Source organism: Eulemur rufifrons, chromosome 24 (genome assembly GCF_041146395.1).
Source record: "Eulemur rufifrons isolate Redbay chromosome 24, OSU_ERuf_1, whole genome shotgun sequence".
NCBI lineage: Eukaryota > Metazoa > Chordata > Mammalia > Primates > Lemuridae > Eulemur > Eulemur rufifrons.
The window spans coordinates 21406234-21428034 of NC_091006.1; the positions used below are offsets into that span (position 1 = coordinate 21406234).

The 21801-nt window shown below is 37.2% G+C and overlaps 1 pseudogene; it reads left to right on the top strand.

Moving 5' to 3' along the window:
• Positions 1-10696: 10696 nt before the first annotated feature.
• On the top strand, positions 10697-11344 carry LOC138374673 (large ribosomal subunit protein eL15-like; annotated as a pseudogene).
• Positions 11345-21801: the final 10457 nt, after the last annotated feature.

A 21801-nucleotide genomic window follows, 5' to 3' on the forward strand; every position in this document is an offset into this window, starting at 1 on the left:
ATTGTGTCCAGGTGGTAGAGAAAAAAATGTGTTATTTTTGTTCCCAACTATAGTAAAATAATCCAGATAATGGCTTTGCCATCCTGATAGCCTGAAAGATTTACTGTCTGTCAAAAGGAATCTAATTTTAGTCATCATACCACAGAGTAATGTGATAGGAATAAAGATATTCCGAATGGTGCGCAGCTTCCAAAACACTTTCATGCTCGTTATTCTTGAGCTTTAAATTGATTTTTTGATGCAGATCAGAGAAATTCTTTCCCCTACTTTCCAGCTAGGGAAAGTAAGGCCAGAGAAAGAGTTAAGTAGTAGAAATTCCAGTGTTAGAAGAGAATTTTGCCCCATGAAAGTTTTAATGGTTTCCAGATTAACAAACCGCTATGTTCACGGTCCCTGAAAGATACCCCCCAGCGGCTCTCCACAATCTGGTTAACCACTGAATTGTCTTGCCCAACAAACATATTTTAAGCTGTTGAAATCCTCAGTGTGTCCACTCCTGGCTTTGAGGCCACAATTATATCAAAGGTCCAGGAGATCTCTAGGTTACCCAGCCCGAACCTGTTCTCTGCTTTCTAAATCCTTCACTTTCTCAAGACAGATTCAAAGTCCTGCCTTCTCTGAGAGGACTCAGACAAAGCCATTTAAAACAAAGTCCTTCTACCTGTGGTCTCTGAACATCTAATGTACTGATAATACTACCTCATGAGACAGAGTTCAATTATTCCTTAATTTTGCTTTTATCTCCCTCAAGTTAACTATAAACTCTTTAAAATCAATGGTGATATCTTACATTTCTCACATAAGCTCCCATAAATTCTAAGTTCAGTAGTGAGCAGTCCATGACTGTTCAATGGTGGATAATGATAATAACTTCATATTTGACATTGTTTTTTGCCTTACAAGTAGAACTTAAAGTTAAGGAGGAAAGGATAGGGCTGCTTACTGTCATTAACTTCTTTATTTTATTTTAACTCTGCTATTTTGAATTGGCTTTCTTCTATGTTGAAATTGTTTCTTGGTTAGTCTCAGAGAAAATACAAATGATAATTTCAGTCTTTAAAATATGAACTGTTTAGAAGAATGCTCAGAATCCAGTAGGACATTTCCTATAAGAAGAAAGAAAATGATGGCTAGATATAGTGGCTTACACCTCTAACCCCAGTGCTTTGGGAGGCTGAGGCAAGAGGATCACTTGAACTCAGGAGTTCAAGGCTGCAGTGAGCTAAAATCACGCCACTGCACTCTAGCCCAGGCAACAGAGGGAGACTGTCTCTCAAAAAAAAAAAAAAAGAAAAGAAAAGAAAATTACCCAACTAAAGCGCCAAAGTATCAACCAAATTTCGAATTTTCTGTAACAAGTGACAAGGGAAAATTCTGATCAAGTGATACTATGTTCAATATTAACAGTATGGGAATGTCATTCTAAATTGATCTTTCCCAACAAATCAGAGAGGCCTTTAGTTATGTGGTTTAGTATGACATAGGCTTTTTCAAATATTTTTCTGAGTTTCTATTTTCCTTTATATCTACTATTCTTTATATTACCTTTTAGATGTGCTATACAATTGCAGTAATTACCAATGTAGACACAATTTTATCAGGTTAATAATACCTAAGATATCAGTATAAGGAAGAAAATAATTGTTTAACTGGAGGATAGAGTTACTTGCTTTGGATGCAAAGGAATGGAAAAAGCCAGTAACTCTTGAGTTTGCTTTGCAATGTCAGGGCAGTCTGTCTTCTTCCCCACTGGCCTTGGCAATCCACTGAAGAAGCAGCAGCATTCATAGAAAAACTTTGCTTCAAAGTTGCTTTAACTCTACTGTGAAATGTTAGAAGTATTTTTCTTCCTTTTGCTCATTATCTATTTTTCCTTGCTACCCATTACAGATTGAATCTGCTTGAAAAATGAGTAAATCAATAAAACTTCTTTGGGTTTTTACTGAACTAGATTCCAAGTAACCGTAGCTGGGCTTTTTCTTGCCACTTGCTGGGTAAATGGGGTAGCTAGATATCTTGTCTAGCTGTGCAAACCTAAAAAAGTTTTTGTTGACAAGAGATGATGCATACAAAAAAAAAGGTAACGATTAAAGTTTTAAGTGTTTCCAAAAGCTTTGGGTTTGCAGAAATAAGAAGCATTTGTTGCTTTCACTTCTTTTTTTCAGAAATTTTCAGAAAAGAAAAAAAAAAAAAGAAAGGAAATGAAAAGAAACGAAAATCTTTTTAGTGGTAACTTCTCTAAATAACTGTAAGATGGCATTTGTATGATATTGCAAAGGTCCTTTATGGACGTTAGACTTCCAATACTGTGCTTAATAATGGCCGTTTGCTATATCGTGTCTGACCACCATTACTTCACACCTTGTAACTTTTTAGCAGAATATTTATTTCTGCATAACCTCACAATATATCTCATTATTATTTAATATATAGTAGAACCTCATCGTCACTGCTTAAATAGGTATAATTGTGATCTGTTTGTATGTGTGTGACTTATATATATCCTGGACAGTCAAAACCATCTGTTTCCCTCCCTTGTCACTGCTTGAAAAGATAGCCAAGACCTGTCATTTGCCAAATATCCACAACAATGTTCATGAACATAAAGGACGAACATACTCACACACACAACCACGACCATCACTACCACCAACAAAAAACAAAGACAAAATGAAAAAAATAAGAATAGAAATTGTCTTACATCCAAAGGCTGGATATTTTTATAAAATATAAAAACTATCTTATGGTTGATTTTTTGCCACCAGTTTTTCATTAAATCTGATTATGAATTCCCAGTGAAAAACTACTTTCATGCACACTTAAAATGTTATTTTTATAAGAATTGGGCATTAGGAAATTGCTCACACTGACATAAAAGGTGTTGTAATACCAAGCCAAAAGTCACAAAATCCTAGAAATTCTGGCTAATGTTGGACTGTGAGTCCCTGACTAACCAGTTGGGATTTTAAAACATGGCTTCCTCTGAAAAGTAATTTGACTCAAATTGTTTTAACAAAATGTTTGACTTTGAATCATTTTGGTTTCCAAAAAATTCAGTATTAGTAAGTCAGACTGGAAGTCATTTTCATTGGAACAGAATGTTCCATGCAACAGTTTTTACTTTTTTTACCTAATCGAAGTTTGCTACCAGAGTGATGAATGCTATGACCAGAGATTATGTCATAGAAAAGAGAAATATAATAGAGGCTAATATATTAGAAATAGACCACACACTGGTATCTGACACAATATGACTATATACAGTTCTTTGTAATAAATGCAAGTGGTGAAAGTTTTATTTCAAAGTATATCCAGTTTTATGTGATGATTTAAAAATAAAATAATTACTTAAACTCAGGCAAAAATTAGGAAAAAAAAGGTTTCTTGAGTCAGGAATTATTCCTGTACCAAAAACTTTCTGTATGATCTCAAGCAATTTATCACTTTTTTAAATGAAAATACCAATACCAGATTTCTTCCTCATAAAACTATTAAGAAGAACAAACAAGATGGCTACAAAAAATGTTAAAAATATTTTTTAGTTTTTATATTTTAAGTTGAGGTAAAATTTACATAGTGAAATGCACACACCTTAAGTGTATAGTGCAATGACTATTGAAAAATGTAAACAAGATTGGAGCAAGATGGCTGATCAGAGAAACTAAGATGCCAGACCATCTTAGTAAGAAGTTTTAGATGAAAGAGAAAATATGAATATTGGGACTTTTTGATAAGGGCCATTCACACTGGAGTTAGGTGATAGTTCATTGTGGTTTTGATTTGTGTTCAACTTCTTATTCAGTGAATTTTTTATTTCTGATGTTGCACTTTGAAGTTCTAAATTTTCATTTTAGTTACCATTTTATTTTAATATTTCCCATCTGTTCACTCATTATGACTTTTTGTTTTTCTTTAAATCCTTGAAAATATTGATAATAGCTATTCTAAAATCTTTGCCTGCCAATTCTAATGTCTGGTTTACCTTGGGTCCAATTTGAATGACGTTTTTTCTCTCTTGATTTTGGGGCATATTTTCTGCTTCTCATACATCTAGCAATATTTGATTATATGCAAATATTGTGTGTTGAATCTTCCCAAGAATTGGGATGATGCTGCTTTCTTTTATAAGATGTATTGATTTTTGCCCTGGCAAGTATTAAATTACTTGCACATTATTTTGGTCCTTTCATCTTGGTTATTTTTCTATTTGATTTTGATTTTAATCTTAGGGCATGTCCTTTACTTTAGGGCAAAGCTTTTTTGGCACCTAATCTGAATATCAGAGATATTCAAGGTCGCTTTACTTTTCCTAAGCCAGAGCCCCAACATTCCTAATACTACCTGAGTCCGGTGTCACCATCCAGCTCTCAGTCACACAGGAGGCCATGTGTTCTAGGCCTCACAGAGTCTCACCCTATGCCTGCACAGCCCAGTCTTTGTCTAAGGAGCTGCACTGATTTCTTACAGAGTAACTTCATGAGTTTACAAATTTAATTTCATTTATATATCTGATGATGTACCTAAACATTAACTGCTCCTTTTTCTTTGTACACTTTAGCCTTTTGGCTCTCAAAAAGCTCCAGCTCCTGGGAGGAATATCTCATGTCCTTGCCCCAAAATTGTTAACTTGGTTCTTTCACTGGTAAGAGATTTTCATTGTATGTATAATCAGACTTCTTTCCTTTTCTTCCTGTACATTGTACATGGATAATATGCTGCACTATGCCATGACTAGGTAGGCTGAAGTTTTCTAATAGTTTGCTATTTCATGCCTGTTCAGGAGTCCTCAAATTCTATAAATGTTCAGGGTACAAATATTGAGTTTTACTACAGACTGTTGTGCTGCTTTGGCTCTGCACTTAATGACTAGTACATAAGCTGAGGGCTGTAGAATTGGCCAATTTGGATGCTTCTTGTCCCTCTTTGGCTTTTAAAATTTCTCCTTTCCTTTAGCTTCATATTGAATGGAACTTCTAGAATCTCCTGCCAAAACACATGCCTCTAGGCAGCCATAACCCTTAACCAAATCTAAAACAAACAAATACAAAAACCTAGCAACAAAGCCAATAACATCATTATTAGGGATATTATAAATATAACAGCCTAGTGTGTACGTGCTGTAGGAATGGCTGTTACCACTCTTGTGGTTTGAAATCGAGGGAGGGAGAACTGTCAGTTTCTATTTAGTACCACCAAGTACATGTTCAGGCAATCCTTTAATACCGCTATTGACCCTCTAAGAGGACTTCACTTTCTATTTTGAGGAGACTGTATAGCATACCTTATTTTATGTAAATAGTGCAGCAGTTTTAGAAAACAGTTTAACAATTCCTTAAAATGTTAAACATAGAGCTATTATATGACTTAGCAATCTCACTCTTAGGTATATAACCAAGAGAACCGAAAATATATCTCCACCCAAAACCATGTCCATGAAAGCTTATAGCAGCATTATTTGCAATAGCCAAAAACTAGAAGCAACTCAAATGTCCATCAACTGATGAATAAACAAAATGTGCTATGTTTATACAATAGAATGTTATCTAGCCATAAAATGTACTGATTTATGCTGCATCATGGATGAATCTGGGAAACATTATGCTAAATAAAAGAAGCTAGACACAAAAAGCTACATATTAGATGATTCCATTGATATAAAATATCCAGAACAGGTAAATCCATAGGACAGAAAAATTAGTGGTTTCCAGGGGATTGGCACAGGCGAAATGGGGAGCCACTGCCAATGGGTATGAGTTTTAGGGATGATGAAAATGTTCTGGAATTAGATACTTGTGATGATTGCATAACTTTGTGAATATATTAAAAACCACTGAATTCAACACCTTAAAAGGATGAATTTTATAGCATGTAAATCAAATCTCAATGAAAAAAAAAATTCTTGGGCCCTGCCCCAGAACTACTACTAAATTAGAATGAGAGGGTGAGGTTGCTAGGAATCTGTTATAACAAGGTCTCCAGGTGCTTCTTATGCACACTAATGTTTGAGAAGCATTTCTTTGAAGTATTCCTTTAAAGCATTCAAAAAAAGACTATCTTACTAGTGCTTAGACTATCTTTCCAGTTTTTTTTTTCCTATCAAGTCCCCAGAATATCCCTTTACAGGATCTCATAAAAATGAAATTTTTCATAAGTGTATAATAATAATAAAAATGGCTACCATATGTGTCTAGCAAATTTTTAAAAATCATGCAATCCTTAAGATCACAGCATGTGATGTTCTCCAATTTTTTCTGCTGACTCAGTGCCATGTAAAGACTTTTTGGTCTTGGTCAACTCTTTTGTCTGTTCCCATAAGGAATAACTTGAACCTTCCCTGGGCTCTGGTAAAAACTTTCTTAATTCTTTTGGCCTTCAGACTCTTCTATATTTGCACCTGGCTTTGTCTGTTTTCGTTTTATTCGTTCAAATATTCAGTTTCCATTTATTGACAATCTTCCTTGTGCTGAGAGTTCAAGATGCTGTTGTGAGTAGGGCTGTTGAGGACTTTGTCCTCATGGAGTTTCTAATCTGGTCGGTGACGTAAAAATAAAATAAACAAAGAAACAAGATAGAGACCGTGGTAGATGCTACGAAAGAGTCAGAGTAACTTCATCCCTAGATAAAAAGGTAGCGTGGGCTTGGAATGCCTATATTACAACAGTAGTCATTGAAAAGGTGACATTTTAAGCTGACTCCAGAAGAATAAAAATTACACAGGCCTGCGAACAGTCTAAAGAGGAGGGTTCTGGGCAGAAGGAGCTGCAGGACAAAAGTCAGAAGCAGGAAAAAACTTGCTGTGTTTTCATAACTGAAAGTAGGCTGCTGATGGTTGGAACTTAGAAATGAGTGGTATGAGTGAGGTCGGATAGGTAAGCAAAAACCAGGTCATACAGAAATTTCTAGGCCAAGGTATAAGGTTTGTATTTTATTTTATTTGCAATAGAAAGCCTTTCAAGGATTTTATGTTACAAGATATTATCTGTTTTGTGTTTTGAATAAATCTGTGACTTCAGTGTAGAACTATATCAGTGTCAAATTTGGATTCAGAAATTCAGGTTAGAAGGCAACTCTAACAGTCTGTCAAGAGATCAGCAAACTATCACCATGGGCCAAGTCTGGCCTGCCACATTTTAGTAAGTAAACTTTCAGTAAAACACAGCTGAGATCATTTGCATGCATTGTTTCCCATGGCAACTTTCACACTACAATGACAGTATTGAGTAGTTATGCCAGGAACACTGTAGCCTGCAAAGCAAAAATATGTATAATCTGGTTCTTTACAGAAAAGCTTGTCAATTCCTGTCTGCATGAGAAATTAGGATGGATTGGACCAGGGTGATATCAATGAAGATGTAGAGATATTGAAAGATTCTCTAAATATTTCATAGATACAAATTTCAGGACAGGCTGATGGGTTAGATGAAGGCAACGGAAGATTCAATAATTATTCCTAGTTGTTTGATGGAAATGATTGTATGTAAGGTGATGCCATTTATTGAGATGTAAAAGATTGAGGAGGAACATGTTTACATGGTAGTGGAATTAAGAATCCTCTTTTAAAAACCTGCAGTTTGAAATGGTTATAAAATATCCAAGTAGAAATGCCATAGAGCAAGTTGTTTATAAGAGTCTGGAAATTAGGGAAGAAGTTTGTGCTGAAGCTATTTATATGAGAGACATTGGCTGGAGAATTACTTATGGAATCCAGCTAATGAGAGATCCAGAAAGAAATCATGGCCTCAAACGGTGCATGGAAGACTCCGATACTTTCTCATCTCCAGTCTAAAAGCATGTGTGTTCTCAATTACAAGTCATTTCTTTCTTTCTGCATTACCTGACTCTTTTTATTTTCTCCAGGATCTGCCTAAGTTCTTCATCTCCATTTTTCTATAAATCTTATGATAGCCCTGAAAAATAAATGAATGCTGTTTTCCGTTGTATACATACAAGAATAAGAACGTCCCAAAGAGTTTAATCAACTTGTTTTAGATTGTATACATGGTAGTTCTGATTTCAAGGCCCATGATCTGTTCACTTTGCTACTTTGCTTCCATGGATGGTCTTTATGCTGATCATTGGTGAGATGTCAGGAATCCTTTTTGTTTGCTTTCTTGCTCACTCCCTCCTGGTGTGTAATCTGCTCTGTGTTGTATATAAAAGCCTCAAAGAACTGGCCCTCTCCAGAGACATATTCAAAGAGACTTTATGCAGGCTCTTGTGTAACCCCAGTATCTTGCTAAAGACAATGAGGTCATTGGTTGCAAGTAACAAATAACAATTTAAGCAGAGAGGAAATGTATTGAGAAGATACTGAGAGGCTCACAGAATTTCCAGGAAGGCCAGACAGCCAGTGTTAGAAGAAGCACTTTAAGAACAATGTCCAAACCCACACAGCAGAACCAGGCCAGTGAAGACAACACAAGCTTTTCCCGCTGTCCATAGACTCCACGGCTTGCCTCACTGACACACACTTACAGTGCAGGATAGTGGATTTTGTCATTAGAACTGTGCAGCTACTGCTGCTGGAATGTGATATCTCTGCCATACTGCTACTGCCCATTGCTGAAGTTACCACACCTGCTGTAGGTGGTTCTCACCATAGACCACCTTCTTCATTAAATATTGGTACCTATCAGGGGCTTCTGATACATCTCCTGGGACATTTATTTAAAGGCATGAGAAACTGCATTGAGCAAAAGTGGGTTTTCCCTATTTCTCACCATCTTTTGGTACCTGATACTATCTTCTTAAATATAAAATGCTCATTTTGTAGCAAGCTGAAAAATTTGTCTTGCTTGGCATGGGAGCCAGAACTACAGCATTTTGTCCAGCCTTCGATAGACAATTAAGAGTATCGCCAGGCACAGTGGCTCACGCCTGTAATCCTAGCACTCTGGGAGGCCGAGGCGGGTGGATCGCTCGAGGTCAGGAGTTCGAGACCAGCAAGAGGAGGCTCCGTCTCTACTAAAAATAGAAAGAAATTATCTGGCCAACTAAAATATATATAGAAAAAAATTAGCCGGGCATGGTGGCGCATGCCTGTAGTCCCAGCTACTCGGGAGACTGAGGCAGGAGGATCGCTTAAGCCCAGGAGTTTGAGGTTGCTATGAGCTAGGCTGACACCACAGCACTCACTCTAGCCCTGGCAACAAAGCGAGACTCTGTCTCAAAAAAAAAAAAAGAAGAGTATCATAATCGGCAGACATTTGCATGTTTTTTTCCAGCATTCTTTTTCAATGGGTGAGGTATGTGGCTAATGGGATCCTATGATAACTCTCTAGCCAACTGTTAGCCAATTATTTTATAATGGAAGTCCTTGGGTCACTAACCTCTAATATAGTAAACCTCTAAGGTTTATTCTAACACTGCCATGAATCATTTAACATTTTGATGTCTTGTCTCGTGAATAGCCAGCATTCATTTTGTGTAGAGAAAGTACCTAACTCGAGCCTTGAATCCTTGAATTCCCCTTCAGTATATGCTACTAATACATATGGAATGGAGCTTTCTTCAATTAAAAAGCTCAACTTTTGAGCTTTTAAATTAAAGATCTCAATTTTTGAGATCTCCTAAAAATATGCTCAGGAGAAAAAGAGATTATTGATTATTTTGTTTTTCTCCCCACCTCTAGCTTCTGGTAGTCAAATTGATTATTCTTTTACCAGCTTACTCTTGGGATAATATACCAGAACCTTAGCAAGGATAAAAACAGACCTGTTAATGCTATTGCTACTGTGGTTCATGTTGGATCTTCATGCAATGGAGAACCCAGGGCCATCTGTTTCTTTAATATAACAATTTGATCAAACGATTTAATCTCTCCATAACGTATCCTGGGTTGAAAAGGCACTAGAACTCAAACCACAAAAGGCCTGTTAATTCATTTCTCGATGCATTTATTCCACAGACATCGCTGATTACCGATTTTGTACGAGGGGCAAGGCAGTCTTCTCTTAACATTAAGTGATAGGAGAGACAGGCAATAATCAGAAAAGGTTTTTTAAATTGTCCTTCTTTCTATCTTCAGTTAATTCTCTGATACAGGCTTCCTAGTTAGAAAATAAACTTCAGTACTTCTGAGTCTGGTTTGTCAATAAGAGACTAAAGCTTTGTGCCATTTGTATTCCTCTGGTTCTCTGACTGGTTCTTAGAGGCCATTTTCTTAGTTCCAAATCATGGTTCCTCTGGTGGGTAACGACATTGACCATGGTGGTAGCAGAGACCCAAGTATATCACTGCAATGCTGGTTTTACATGGGTTAAGGATATGTCCGGTGTACTCAGAGAAGGAGCTGTGGCTACCCACAACCTCCAAAGCTCTTAATGTAGTGGGCACAGCCTCAACACGCTGTCACTGTCATGGCCATGGCAGTGCCTCCAGCCAAGGCAGGAACCAAGGCCTCAGGGCTGACTTTGTGTCTTTCTCTTCTTCTCCCTATGTTAAGCCTCTGATACCACTTCTCTCTCTTACTTCTCCTACAGTCTAATTGTAACCACCAAAAATTACGGTGATGTTGTGGTCACTCAGCATTTAGCTGTGGTTAGCATCTGTTCTTACATTTTTTACATGAACTTGATCTGTCAGAATCTGCTCTATTGCTCCACTGTCCTCAGAAATTGCTTTTTCAGCATCAGCACATTAGAGGTTTTTATTTTCCCCTGCCTTTTGATGGTATTAAGAATTTAACAGCCTTTCCGTCTGGCGGCAGCCATCAGGTAAGCCAAGATGGGCGCACACAAGTATATCCAGGAGCTATGGAGGAAGAAGCAGTCTGATATAATGTGCTTTCTTCTGAGGGTCCGCTGGGGCAATACCGCCAGCTCTCTGCGCTCCACAGGGCTCCCCGCCCCACCCGACCGGATAAAGTGCGCAGACTGGAATACAAGGCCAAGCAAGGTTATGTCATATATAGGATTCCTGTGCGCCGTGGTGGCCGCAAACGCTCAGTTCCTAAGGGTGCAACCTATGGCAAGCCTGTCCATCATGGTGTAAACCAGCTAAAGTTTGCTCGAAGCCTTCAGTCTGTTGCAGAGGAGTGAGCTGGATGCCACTGTGGGGCTCTAAGAGTCCTGAATTCTTACTGGGTTGGTGAAGATTCCATGTACAAATTTTTTGAGGTTATCCTCATTGATCCATTCCATAAAGCTATCAGAAGAAATCCTGACACCCAGTGGATCACCAAACTGGTCCACAAGCACAGGGAGATGCGTGGGCTGACATCTGCAGGCCGCAAGAGCCGTGGCCTTGGAAAGGGCCATAAGTTCCACCACACTATTGGTGGTTCTCGCCGTGCAGCTTGGAGAAGGCGCAATACTCTCCAGCTCCACCGTTACTGCTAATATAATGTTTGTAAAATTCATACCTAATACACAATTTAGGACGGTCCAAAAAAAAAAAAAAAAGGGAATTTAACATACTCGTCCTTCTATGCCATTCATTTCTTTCTCCCTCCCTTTCCTTGCCTTCTCTTCCCCATATTCCAGACATCCACACAATAGACTTTAAATAGTAAGACCGCAATTTCGGAAGCATTGAGAGTCTTCGGTCATTGAGCAACCTCCTGAGCAGGACCTTGTCAACCGATTTTCATCAATCTCCTCCTCTTTCAACTGATCATTCCTGCTCCATTTCTCTAGGATGATTTAGCCTCCTCCCGGGAAGATGTAGTCCTTAAATGACAGCTATACTTTGCAATACATCAGGGATTCTGTCATGGATATGGAGACGTATCCAATCACCAGTTCTGCAGCTACAGCTCAACCTTCAGAGAGGTCTTCCTGGGAAGCTAAGGAAAGGCTTGGGCTTCTAGTAAGAGAAAAATCCCTCTCTGGTTTGTTTGTAAAATTGGTGACCACAGGTGTAACTTACAGTTTAGTTTCCAGATGTCTTCTTTTCCTGCCAACTTGAACAGTTCCCATAAAACCTTCTAGGCTTTTCTCTCTTTCATATATTATGTATTAATTTGAGTGCTCTGGGCAGAAATAAGGGTAGTTTAATGGCTGCCACATCATCTCTAGGTGGTATTGTCAAGACCAGAAGATATAGGAGGGATCAGTATGGATCCTTTAGTCCTCTCAGTTTGTCAAACTCTTTAGTTCACAGTCAGGCAGCCACGGGAAAAATGCCCCTCCTGGTTCTATCTGGGAATTAGTGATGTCTCAGATAGAGAAATATGTGACTCCTCTCTCCTCCTCTAATGCCTGAAATATCATTTAACCCTGAAATTCACAAGGTTTAAAACTTTAAATATAACACCTTTTTACCAAGCTGTAATAAGCATCTGCCATGTGAGGCGTTGTTAAATTACAAAGTCTATTATTCCTTAGAAATAACTCATGCATTTATATTCTCCCTGGCTGTGAAGCCATTTTCAAATGCCATAGGTTCCAGACAGCTGATACTAAGTTGCCCCAGTTAGATCTGACTCATTGGAACCCAGGGCAGCACGACCCAGAGATGCCCTCCTGGGACAGCGTGTTTCCTGCGTGCCTCTACCCTGCTTTCCACTGCCCTTCGTGCCTCGTGTCCAGGCCAGTGCTACCTGTGTTTAGGATCAAGCAGCACCAGAGACTTATCCTCCTCATTTGTCCTCGGGGAAGCCATATTCACTTCTATCTTTCTCTTCTTTTTTATCACAGAAAGACCTAGCAGGGCAGTTGATCCACTCAGCTGCAAGGCTGGAGCCAGACCTCATCCTGCTACAGCCTTGGTTGGTTGATGGTTCTTTTACATACACCACAGTGGCCCACCATGGCAGGCAGTTGGGGTAGCCCTTTTTCCCTGCGGAGGAACATGCTTAGAGGGAGCCTTTCCAAGACTCATTCCATCTATCTTCTCTTCTCTTTCTGAGTAGATCTCTTTCCCTGGAGTCCTATAGCAGATGTGATTTAAACCTTTGATTTTACATCTAACTGTTTGCTTCATGTTCAACCACAACACCTTTCTGTTTCAGTGTCTGACTTAAAGATTCATTAGTTACTGGTCAACTCATCCAACACTGTGGCTTTTGGAAAACGCTTGATATTTAATAACAGTGGTAAGAATGAGTTGCCTGTTGATTTAGCAGTATGAGATGTTGGATGCCCAGTCAGAGATCTCCCATAAAAACAATATTAATGGCCAATGGCACATTTCCCTAAGATGTCATTTCTAAGAGAGGTTTCACCAACCTGGTTGCTTTAATCATGTTGATACCTGCAATACAAATCTTAGTATTTAACATATTGGTAAATGCTGGAATTGTGAATTGGCTCCAAATATATTTAAGCATGCTTATGAATTGTAGAAACTCTAAATAGTATGACTGCATATGAGCTAATATTGGGGAGATTTAATAACTTATTAAAGATATGTGTGTATATTGCAGAGTGGAGAGAAAATAGAAATAACAGAGAAAATACATTAAAATGTTCTAACAGAGTTTTGGTCTCTTCACTCCAATTATTACGATTGAATGTAAAAATATAATTCTATATCTATGACGTGCTATGGTTCATCTATTGTGTCTTCAAATGCTGGGATTATAAGGAGATTTCTCATTTGTTCTTTTCTTTGTCATTTGATGGCCATGTTGAAAAATGCAAGAGTTGGGTGCCTCCGGCAATCATTGCTGATGTTGAGTAAAGTTGGTCTGAACTATCCTTATGCTGCTGGAACACATAACATCGGGTAATGACCCAACAGAATAACAGGATGTGGTGTACATGACGCACTAAATCTTCTGCTGAATCAAGCTTTTTGCTTTTCTCAATTGCCTTCCTCTTTTCTTCTAGCACTTGATCTGATTATGCCTTACCCTCTATTCATGAAATACAAAGATCTAACTAGGTCAACCCTAGAAAGATTGTGACAGCTGGTATTCTACTTACTTCTTACTGTAAATAAGCATTTTAATAGGCAAGAAAGATGTTTCTTATCTAAATCTTTGTGGCACAGTAAACGCAATGTCTTTGATCTTCTGAACCTCTTCTTTTCATCCTTTCACATAATATTGGGTTATTATGAAATGTCCAATTTCCTTAAGTACTAAGTTTGACAGTTGATATCTCTGACAGTTCACTTTGACACTCTTGTTTTATTTTTATTGTGAAGCTACATCTTCATTCTTTCAAATGCACAGTTTGGCTTGTGATTATCTTTCAAAAATTTTTTAGAGCAATTTTTGTGAAACCACGGATAAGTCAAAATTTCGTGTTATTTTTGAATATGGGTTCCATCGTGAAACCAGTGCTCTGCAGACAGCTTGAAATATCAACGAAGTGTTTGGGAAGGATGTGGCTAATGAATACGCAGTACGTTGATGGTTTGAGAATTTCCATTCTGGTGAGTTTAATCTTGAAAAATGAACCATGTGGGCGACCTGAGACCAAGGTGGATAATGATGAGCTGCATGGTGTAGTGGAAGCGAATCCATCTCGACCCACCCGTGTGTTAGCAGTAAGGTTTGCCGTTACTAGGCCAACAATATTGGACCATTTGAAACAAATTGGCAAGGTAAAGAACCTGAATAGATGGGTAACACATGAGCAAGGGCAATACGTGTAACCTAAACATTTGTACCCCTATAATATGCTGAAATAAAAAAAATTTAAAAAAAAGAGCATCAGAAGAGAAATCATTTCGAAGCTTGCCTTTCTTTGCTGTCACGACATACAGGTGAACCATTTCTACACTGTATTGTTATGCGTGATGAAAAATGGATTCCTTTTGACAATTGTAAGCATTTGGCACAATTGTTAGATAAAGATGAAGTACCAAACACAGTCCAAAACCAAATATTCATCGAATATTCATCAAAAAAAGCTAATGGTGTGTGTTTGGTGTCCAGTGCTGGTATTATCCACTATAGTTTCATGAAACCGGGTCAATCAATTGCAGTGGATGTCTACTGTACCTAACTGGATGAAATGATGAGGATGCTAATGATTAAGCAGCCAAGATTGGTCAAAAGAGACAGGCCAATCTTCTTGCAAGACAACGCTAGACCACGTCGCACAAACAATGCTGCTCAAACTACAGGAGCTGGACTTGGAAACTCTTTGTCATTCACTGTATATTCACCAGACTTTGCACCAACTGACTACCACTTCCTCCAGGCTTTGGACCATTTCTTGTAAGGGAAAATATTCAATTCTCAACAAGCTCTGGAAAATGCCTTTTGCGATTTTATCGCCACTTGCTCTTCAGGCTTCTTTGCTTCTGGCATAAACAAGCTACCATTTAGATCGCAAAACTGTGTCAATAGTTTAGGCACATACTTTGATTAATTGTACTGCTTCTTGTTTGTGATATAATAAACTAAACTTTCAATGCAAAATCGGACATTTCATATTTAATGACCTACTGATAAACAGCTAATATTTGATGACATCTACTTTGTACCAAGTGCATTTTATGAATTATCTTCATTTGATCCTCCAAAGGACTATTTTCCCCCCATTTTTGGATAAGAGTATAGAAGCTGGTACAAGGACTTTCTGTGGGTTACCTGACAAATTAATTTATATTAATGAAGTATACCCCATAATTTGTCATCCACTTCCCAGGAACCTCTAAAAAGAAGGTGTGATGAATCAATAACAGGTGAATGGTAGAAAATATTCAAGGCTGGGGAAAGGGATGGAAGTCCCAGTAATTTTTAAGTTGCATAACCAGAAGACCTATTGTTACATCCATAGATAACATCAGTCTGGGCTTTTCATGTCATGATTTAATTTCTTAGAAGCCTTGTCACCTGTTTCTTTCTAATTGAAAAACGAGTTACATTCTCACTCTATTTGTGGCGGTAACTATGTATATTACCTTGGTACTTTCTGTCTGTTCTATTCCTGTCAGAACCTTGGCTAACTTCCTTATGAACTTAGGAATTTCCTCGGGGGCTTCTAAGAATTGAGCAGCAGACACGTGACCCTGTGTCTTATTGTTGGCAGTGTGGGAACCGTCACTGTACTTCAGGTGCAAAAATCACACACACAACCTCCATGCTCACAATCCATTCTCAAAAACGTAAAGATGCGTTAGGGCCACCACCGTACTTAACGTAGGATTAAATGAATTTTGGAGTTGGGAAATTCTAACAAAGATCTTTCCTGCCTCTTTGGGGATGTGGTAAATGCAGACTCTTCTATGTGTGGAATTTCTAGTCCTATCAGGGGAATTAATTTGGCTCTGAAATTGTGGAAATATACTACTTTTGTTAATTTTATTTTTTAAAAAATCATGTGTCTTTCTAAGCAATAAAATACTATAAAGTGAAAAATAAAAGGGGATACACAAAAAAGGGAGTTTCTATAGCAAGTCTGCATCGTGGGACACGAAGATATTATATTTTCCTATTGTCCCATTTCCTGTTTACCTCAGTTTGTCATAGTCATTTCACCACCTTAATCATGTAACAAATCTGTCTTAACTGCAAAGCTACTGCTCTGTGTTCCCTTTAGAAAAACAGATGAATAAACAATATATAAAATTTTCTAGGGGTTTCCACAGATCTCCTCTTCCTTCCATGTATCTGTAAAAACAAAATTATCTACCATAATGGCAGTGGAATGCATGGAGCAAGTGAGATTGCCAAAAGCACCAGAGACGAACTCTTAAAAATATTGTCTGCTCCTATCAAGCGATCACAGAGAAAAAAAATGAAATGGCTTTTCCAAGAATAATATTTTCCAGAACTCTTTTCTCGGAATCACCATAAAGGAAGGCACCATTGCTTAAGGAACTTATTTCCTGTAGGTTCGGTTAGGATAAAACATAATGCAAAGCCACACCTGTTTATTCTATCCGCTTAAATTTCTTGCTCCACCCAGAGCAATGAACGTGTGAAGTCTGTTTGCCCTCGGAAATGCTGCTCATTCCCCTCCGCCATACTAGGTAGGTTAATAAATAACTAGCCGTATCTCCTTAGGAGTGAATTACAGTGAAACCAAAAGCAGTGGCCACAGAAGTAAGTAGACCAAGCTGTGAGGAGGGGACTTTGTCTTCCTCTTCACCTAACTACCTTCTCTAAATCTCTTTATTTTCTTTCTAGCACTTCCCCATGATCAATTTTTTTTTTTACGCTGGGCTGAGTGATTGAGCCATTGTTTTTGGTATTTTAATCTAAGTGTTTAATGAAGGAGAATGAAGGGCAGTTATCTACACAAAAGAATTTCAGACATAGAGTAAACGGGGAATTTGAGGGAGAAAAGAGGTACTTTCCGAACAGAGCCTGAAATTGCAACAATCCTGCTAATAGAAAATTTGCAGTGTCTGTGTTATAAGGGGTCCTAGGCCACTTTGGGTAGAGTGCTTTGAAACTCCGACTACAGTGCCTTATGTCTTACCATTTTTTTCAGTCTTATTCTCAGATATACCACTATTACTAAACTTCATTAAATTCTATTGCATAATTATTTTTGTCATAAATTTATGGTTTTTAAAAATCACTTTATTGAGGTATTATTTACATATAAACAGCTGTACATATTTAATGTATATGCCTCAATGAGTTTGGGCATAAGTATACACATGCAAAACCATCATAGCTTCAAGGCCGTAAACATAACCGTTGCCTCCAAGTTTCCTCCAGAACCCATTATTATTGTTATTATTCTTATTTTTATTTTGGGGGGTAGAAACAGCATAAGGTTTACACTTGTAGCAAACTTTAAGTGTACACTATAATATTATTAGCTATAGGCACTATGCTGTATTATAGATCTCAGGAACTTACTTATCTTAAATAACTAAAACTTTGTACGCTTTGGCCAACATCTCCCCCATTACTCCTCCTCCAAGCCCCTGGCAACCACTGTTCCCCCTCTCTGTGATTTGGACTATTTTAGATTCTACATATAAAAGCAGTCTTATATGCAGTGTTTGTTTTTCTGGGTCTGACTTACTTCATTTACCGTAATATACTACAGGTCCTGATCCATGGGAGTTAGCCTGGTATTGGGGAAGGTTGAGAGCCTGAGTCTGCAGGAACAGGCCTGGAGCTTGGGTCTATAGGTGGCTGGTGTAGCACTGGGGTTCACTAGGATTGGCCTGGTGCTGTTGTCTAGGGTAAAGTAGAATACTCATTTCACTGTCCCTTCCCCAAGCCAGGGGGTATTCCTGTTGACACTGAACTGCACAAGCTTAGGGGAGGGTATCACAGCCAATATAAAACTGTCGTTTGTACCCTCCTCAATTCATCTTTTCTTGTTTCTGTCCTCCATCCAGGTGCTATAATTTCTTACCTGGAATTCAGAGCTCTTGTGAAAGTATTTTTGTGTATAAATGGTTATTTATATTGGTGTTTCTGTGAGAGGAAGAGGGCTGGAAATTTCTATTTTGCCATCTTGCTCACTTTAGTCTCTCATCAATTTGTGTTTTTACTTTCCAAATGACATATTTATTTGTCATTCCCACGGAGAAGCAGAGAAACTTTCAGATTGTAAAGTTTCAATTTTTTATTATCGCTACAGGCTTCCTTTTTCTCCTCTCTCAGCTGCGAAGCAGGATCATTTAATCATGACTCTTTTTCTTCACTATCACCTCCAAATTAATTATTTCTTATTCTACTGTCTCAGTAGCTTTGTCTTTCTATGATGGTACAGTATCAAGCTGCCTTCAGCCCTTTTATTTTCCCTTTAACTTAAGTATCATTTGTTGGCTATGTCATTTATGTGGTGGTTGTATATTCTCCATTGAAGGACTATTTTTAGTTTATCTTGTATTCATCTCATGACCTACTTTATTATAAACTTTTTGTGAAAAGGAACCATATATTATGTCTGCATTCTAGGTAGCTTGCTCCCTGAAATGTTTCATTGTAGTTGCCCAATATATTATTGTTGGATTTGAATTAAAAATCAATGGACATTATGTATCTTATAAAATACTTATATCAAAAATATATAAAGAACTTTTAAAACTCAATAGTAAGCAACCCAATAAGAAATGGGCAAAAATTCTGAACAGACACTCTAATAAAGAAGATATACAAATGGCAAATAAGCATATGAAAAGATGTTTAACACAATGTATCATTAAGGAATTACAAGTTAAAACAATGCAGTATCACTGCACACCTATTAGAATTCTATTTTGTTGTGGTTATTCCTCTGGCTAAATGGCTAAAACCCAAAACATTGACAACATTAAATGCTGGTGAGAATATGGAACAATAAGAACTCTCCTTTGGATGGTGGTAATGTAAAATGGGATAGGCACTTTGGATTACAATTTGGCAGTTTCTTGCAAAGATAAACACAGTCTTACCATACAATCCAGCAATCATGCTCTGAGGTATCCAACTGATGTGAAAAATTATGTCTACAGAAAAACCTGCACTAGAATATTGGTAGCAGCTTTATTCATAATTGCCAAAATGGAAGTAAACGTGATGTCTTTAAATAGGTGAATAGATAAATAAACTGGTTTATCCATATAATGAAATACTATTCAGAAATAAAAAGCAAGGAACTATCTAGACATGCAAAGACATGGCTAAATGTTAAATGAATACTGCTAACTGAAAGAAACCACTCTGAAAAGGTGATATACTATATTATTCCAATTATGTGATCAGTGGTTGACAGGAATTTTGTGGGGGATGGTTTGAATAGGTGAAGCACAAGGAATATTTCAGTGTGGTGAAACTATTTTACATGCTACCATAATGATGTATACAGGACACTATGCATTTGTCAAAAGCTATAGAACTTTATAGTGCAGAGAGTGAACCTTAAAGTATGCAAACTTTTTAAAAAGCATTTAGGAGATTGAGAGATCCCAGGATGGAATACAAAATGTGACAAAACGATCTAACTATATTACAAATATACGAAATAACTTCACTGAAGGGAAAAAAATGTGCTGATCTAAGCAACTTTAGAAATGAGTAGGGTCTGTAAGGATTTTAAAGGCAGAAGACATGGTACATAAGACTATATTCTTGTTGATAAAGTTGGCTACCATGGAGGTACAGGTCAACAAATCTAAAACCACTATATATGGAAGTGAACAATTAAGTAAAAGGATAGTTGATGATGGGTGCTTGTTTTCTTTTTGTGGAATGGGTGGTTACACATAGAGTAATTTATAGACACATGTATTTACTGTGGTTAGTATTCATACATATATTTCCTTGCATTGTCAGCTGAACGGACCTAAAAGCACCAATGTCCCAGTAGTAATGAGCATACCTAGTATCCAGATTTTGTTTTTTAATACCATTCTCCAATAAAAGGAAGCAAAGATCCTTGGAGAAACGGCTGATTCTAAGACTGTGGCACGAAATATACTATATGATTCAGGAGTATCTTGTAGTTCTAGAAAGCAAGAAAATCTTAAAAAGAAACCACACACACACACACACACACACACACACGGATGGGATATATCAAAGTGACACAGGAGCTTAAGAAAGTGTTTTAATGGCCAGATCTGGAACAATCTGAGCAATTAAATAAAGTAATATTGTATTATATGCCAAAGTATAGGTGGAGTCTTTAGAGTTTTCTAAATATAAGATCATGCCATCTGTAAACAAGGACAATTTGACTTCCTCCTTTCCAGTTTGGATGTCCTTGATTTTTTTCTCTTGCTCTGGTTAGAAATTCCAGTATTATGTTGGTGAATAAAAGCAATGAAAGTGAGAATCCTTGTCATACAGAAAAGGCCTTCAACTTTTCCCCATTCAGTATGTTGGCTGTGGGTTTGTCACATATGGCCTTTACTATTTTGAGGTACATTTTTAAAAATGTTTAATTCTTTTGGTCACATAATAGTTGTATAATTGAGGTACATTTTTTCTATGCCTTATTTGTTGAGCGTTTTTATCATGAAGGAATATTGTATTTTATAAAATGCTTTTTCTGCATCTATTGAGATTCCCAGATGATTTTTGGCCTTTATTCTGTTGATGTGATGGTATCATGTTTATTGATTTGAGTATGTTGAATCACCCTTGCATCCCTGGGATATATACCATTTGATCATGTTGTATAATCTTTCTGATGTGCCTTTGGATTTGGTTTGCTAGCACTGTGTTGAGGATATTTGATCTATTCATCAGGGATATTGGTTTGTAGTTTTTCTTTCTTGTTGTGTCCTTGTCTGGTTTTGGTATCAGGATAATTCTGGCTTCATAGAATGAGTTTGGAAGAATTCCCTCCCCTTCAATTTTTTCAAATAGTTTGAGAAGAATTGATATTAATTTTTTTTGTTTGTTCATTTTTATAATTTTAATAGAATCCAGCAGTAACATCATCCAGTCCTGGACTTATATTTGTAGGGAGATTTTTTTTTTTTTGAGCACTGATTCAATCTCATTTCTTATTATTGGTCTGTTCAATCTTTCTATTTTTTTATAGTTCAATCTTAGTAGGTTGTACATGTCCATTTCTTCTAGATTTTCCAATTCATCGGCATATAATTATTCATCATAGTCACTAATGATCCTTTGCACTTCTGTGGTATCATTTGCAACATCTCCTTTTCTTCTCTAATTTTATTTATTTAGGTCTTCTCTTTGTATCCTTAGTCTAGCTCAAGGTTTATCAATTTTGTGTATGGTCAAAAAAACCCAACTTTTTCTTTTGTTGATCTTTACTGTTGTTTTTTAGTCTCAATTTCATTTATTTCTGCTTTTTTACTAATTTTGAGTTTGTTTTGTTCTTGCTTTTCTAGCTCCTTGAGGAGCATTGTTAGGTTGTTTATATGAAATCATTTTTTTAATGAAAGCATTTATTGCTATAAACTTCATTCTTAGGACTGCTTTTTCTGTGTCCCATAAGTTCTGACATATGGTGTTTCTAGTTTCATTTGTTTTAA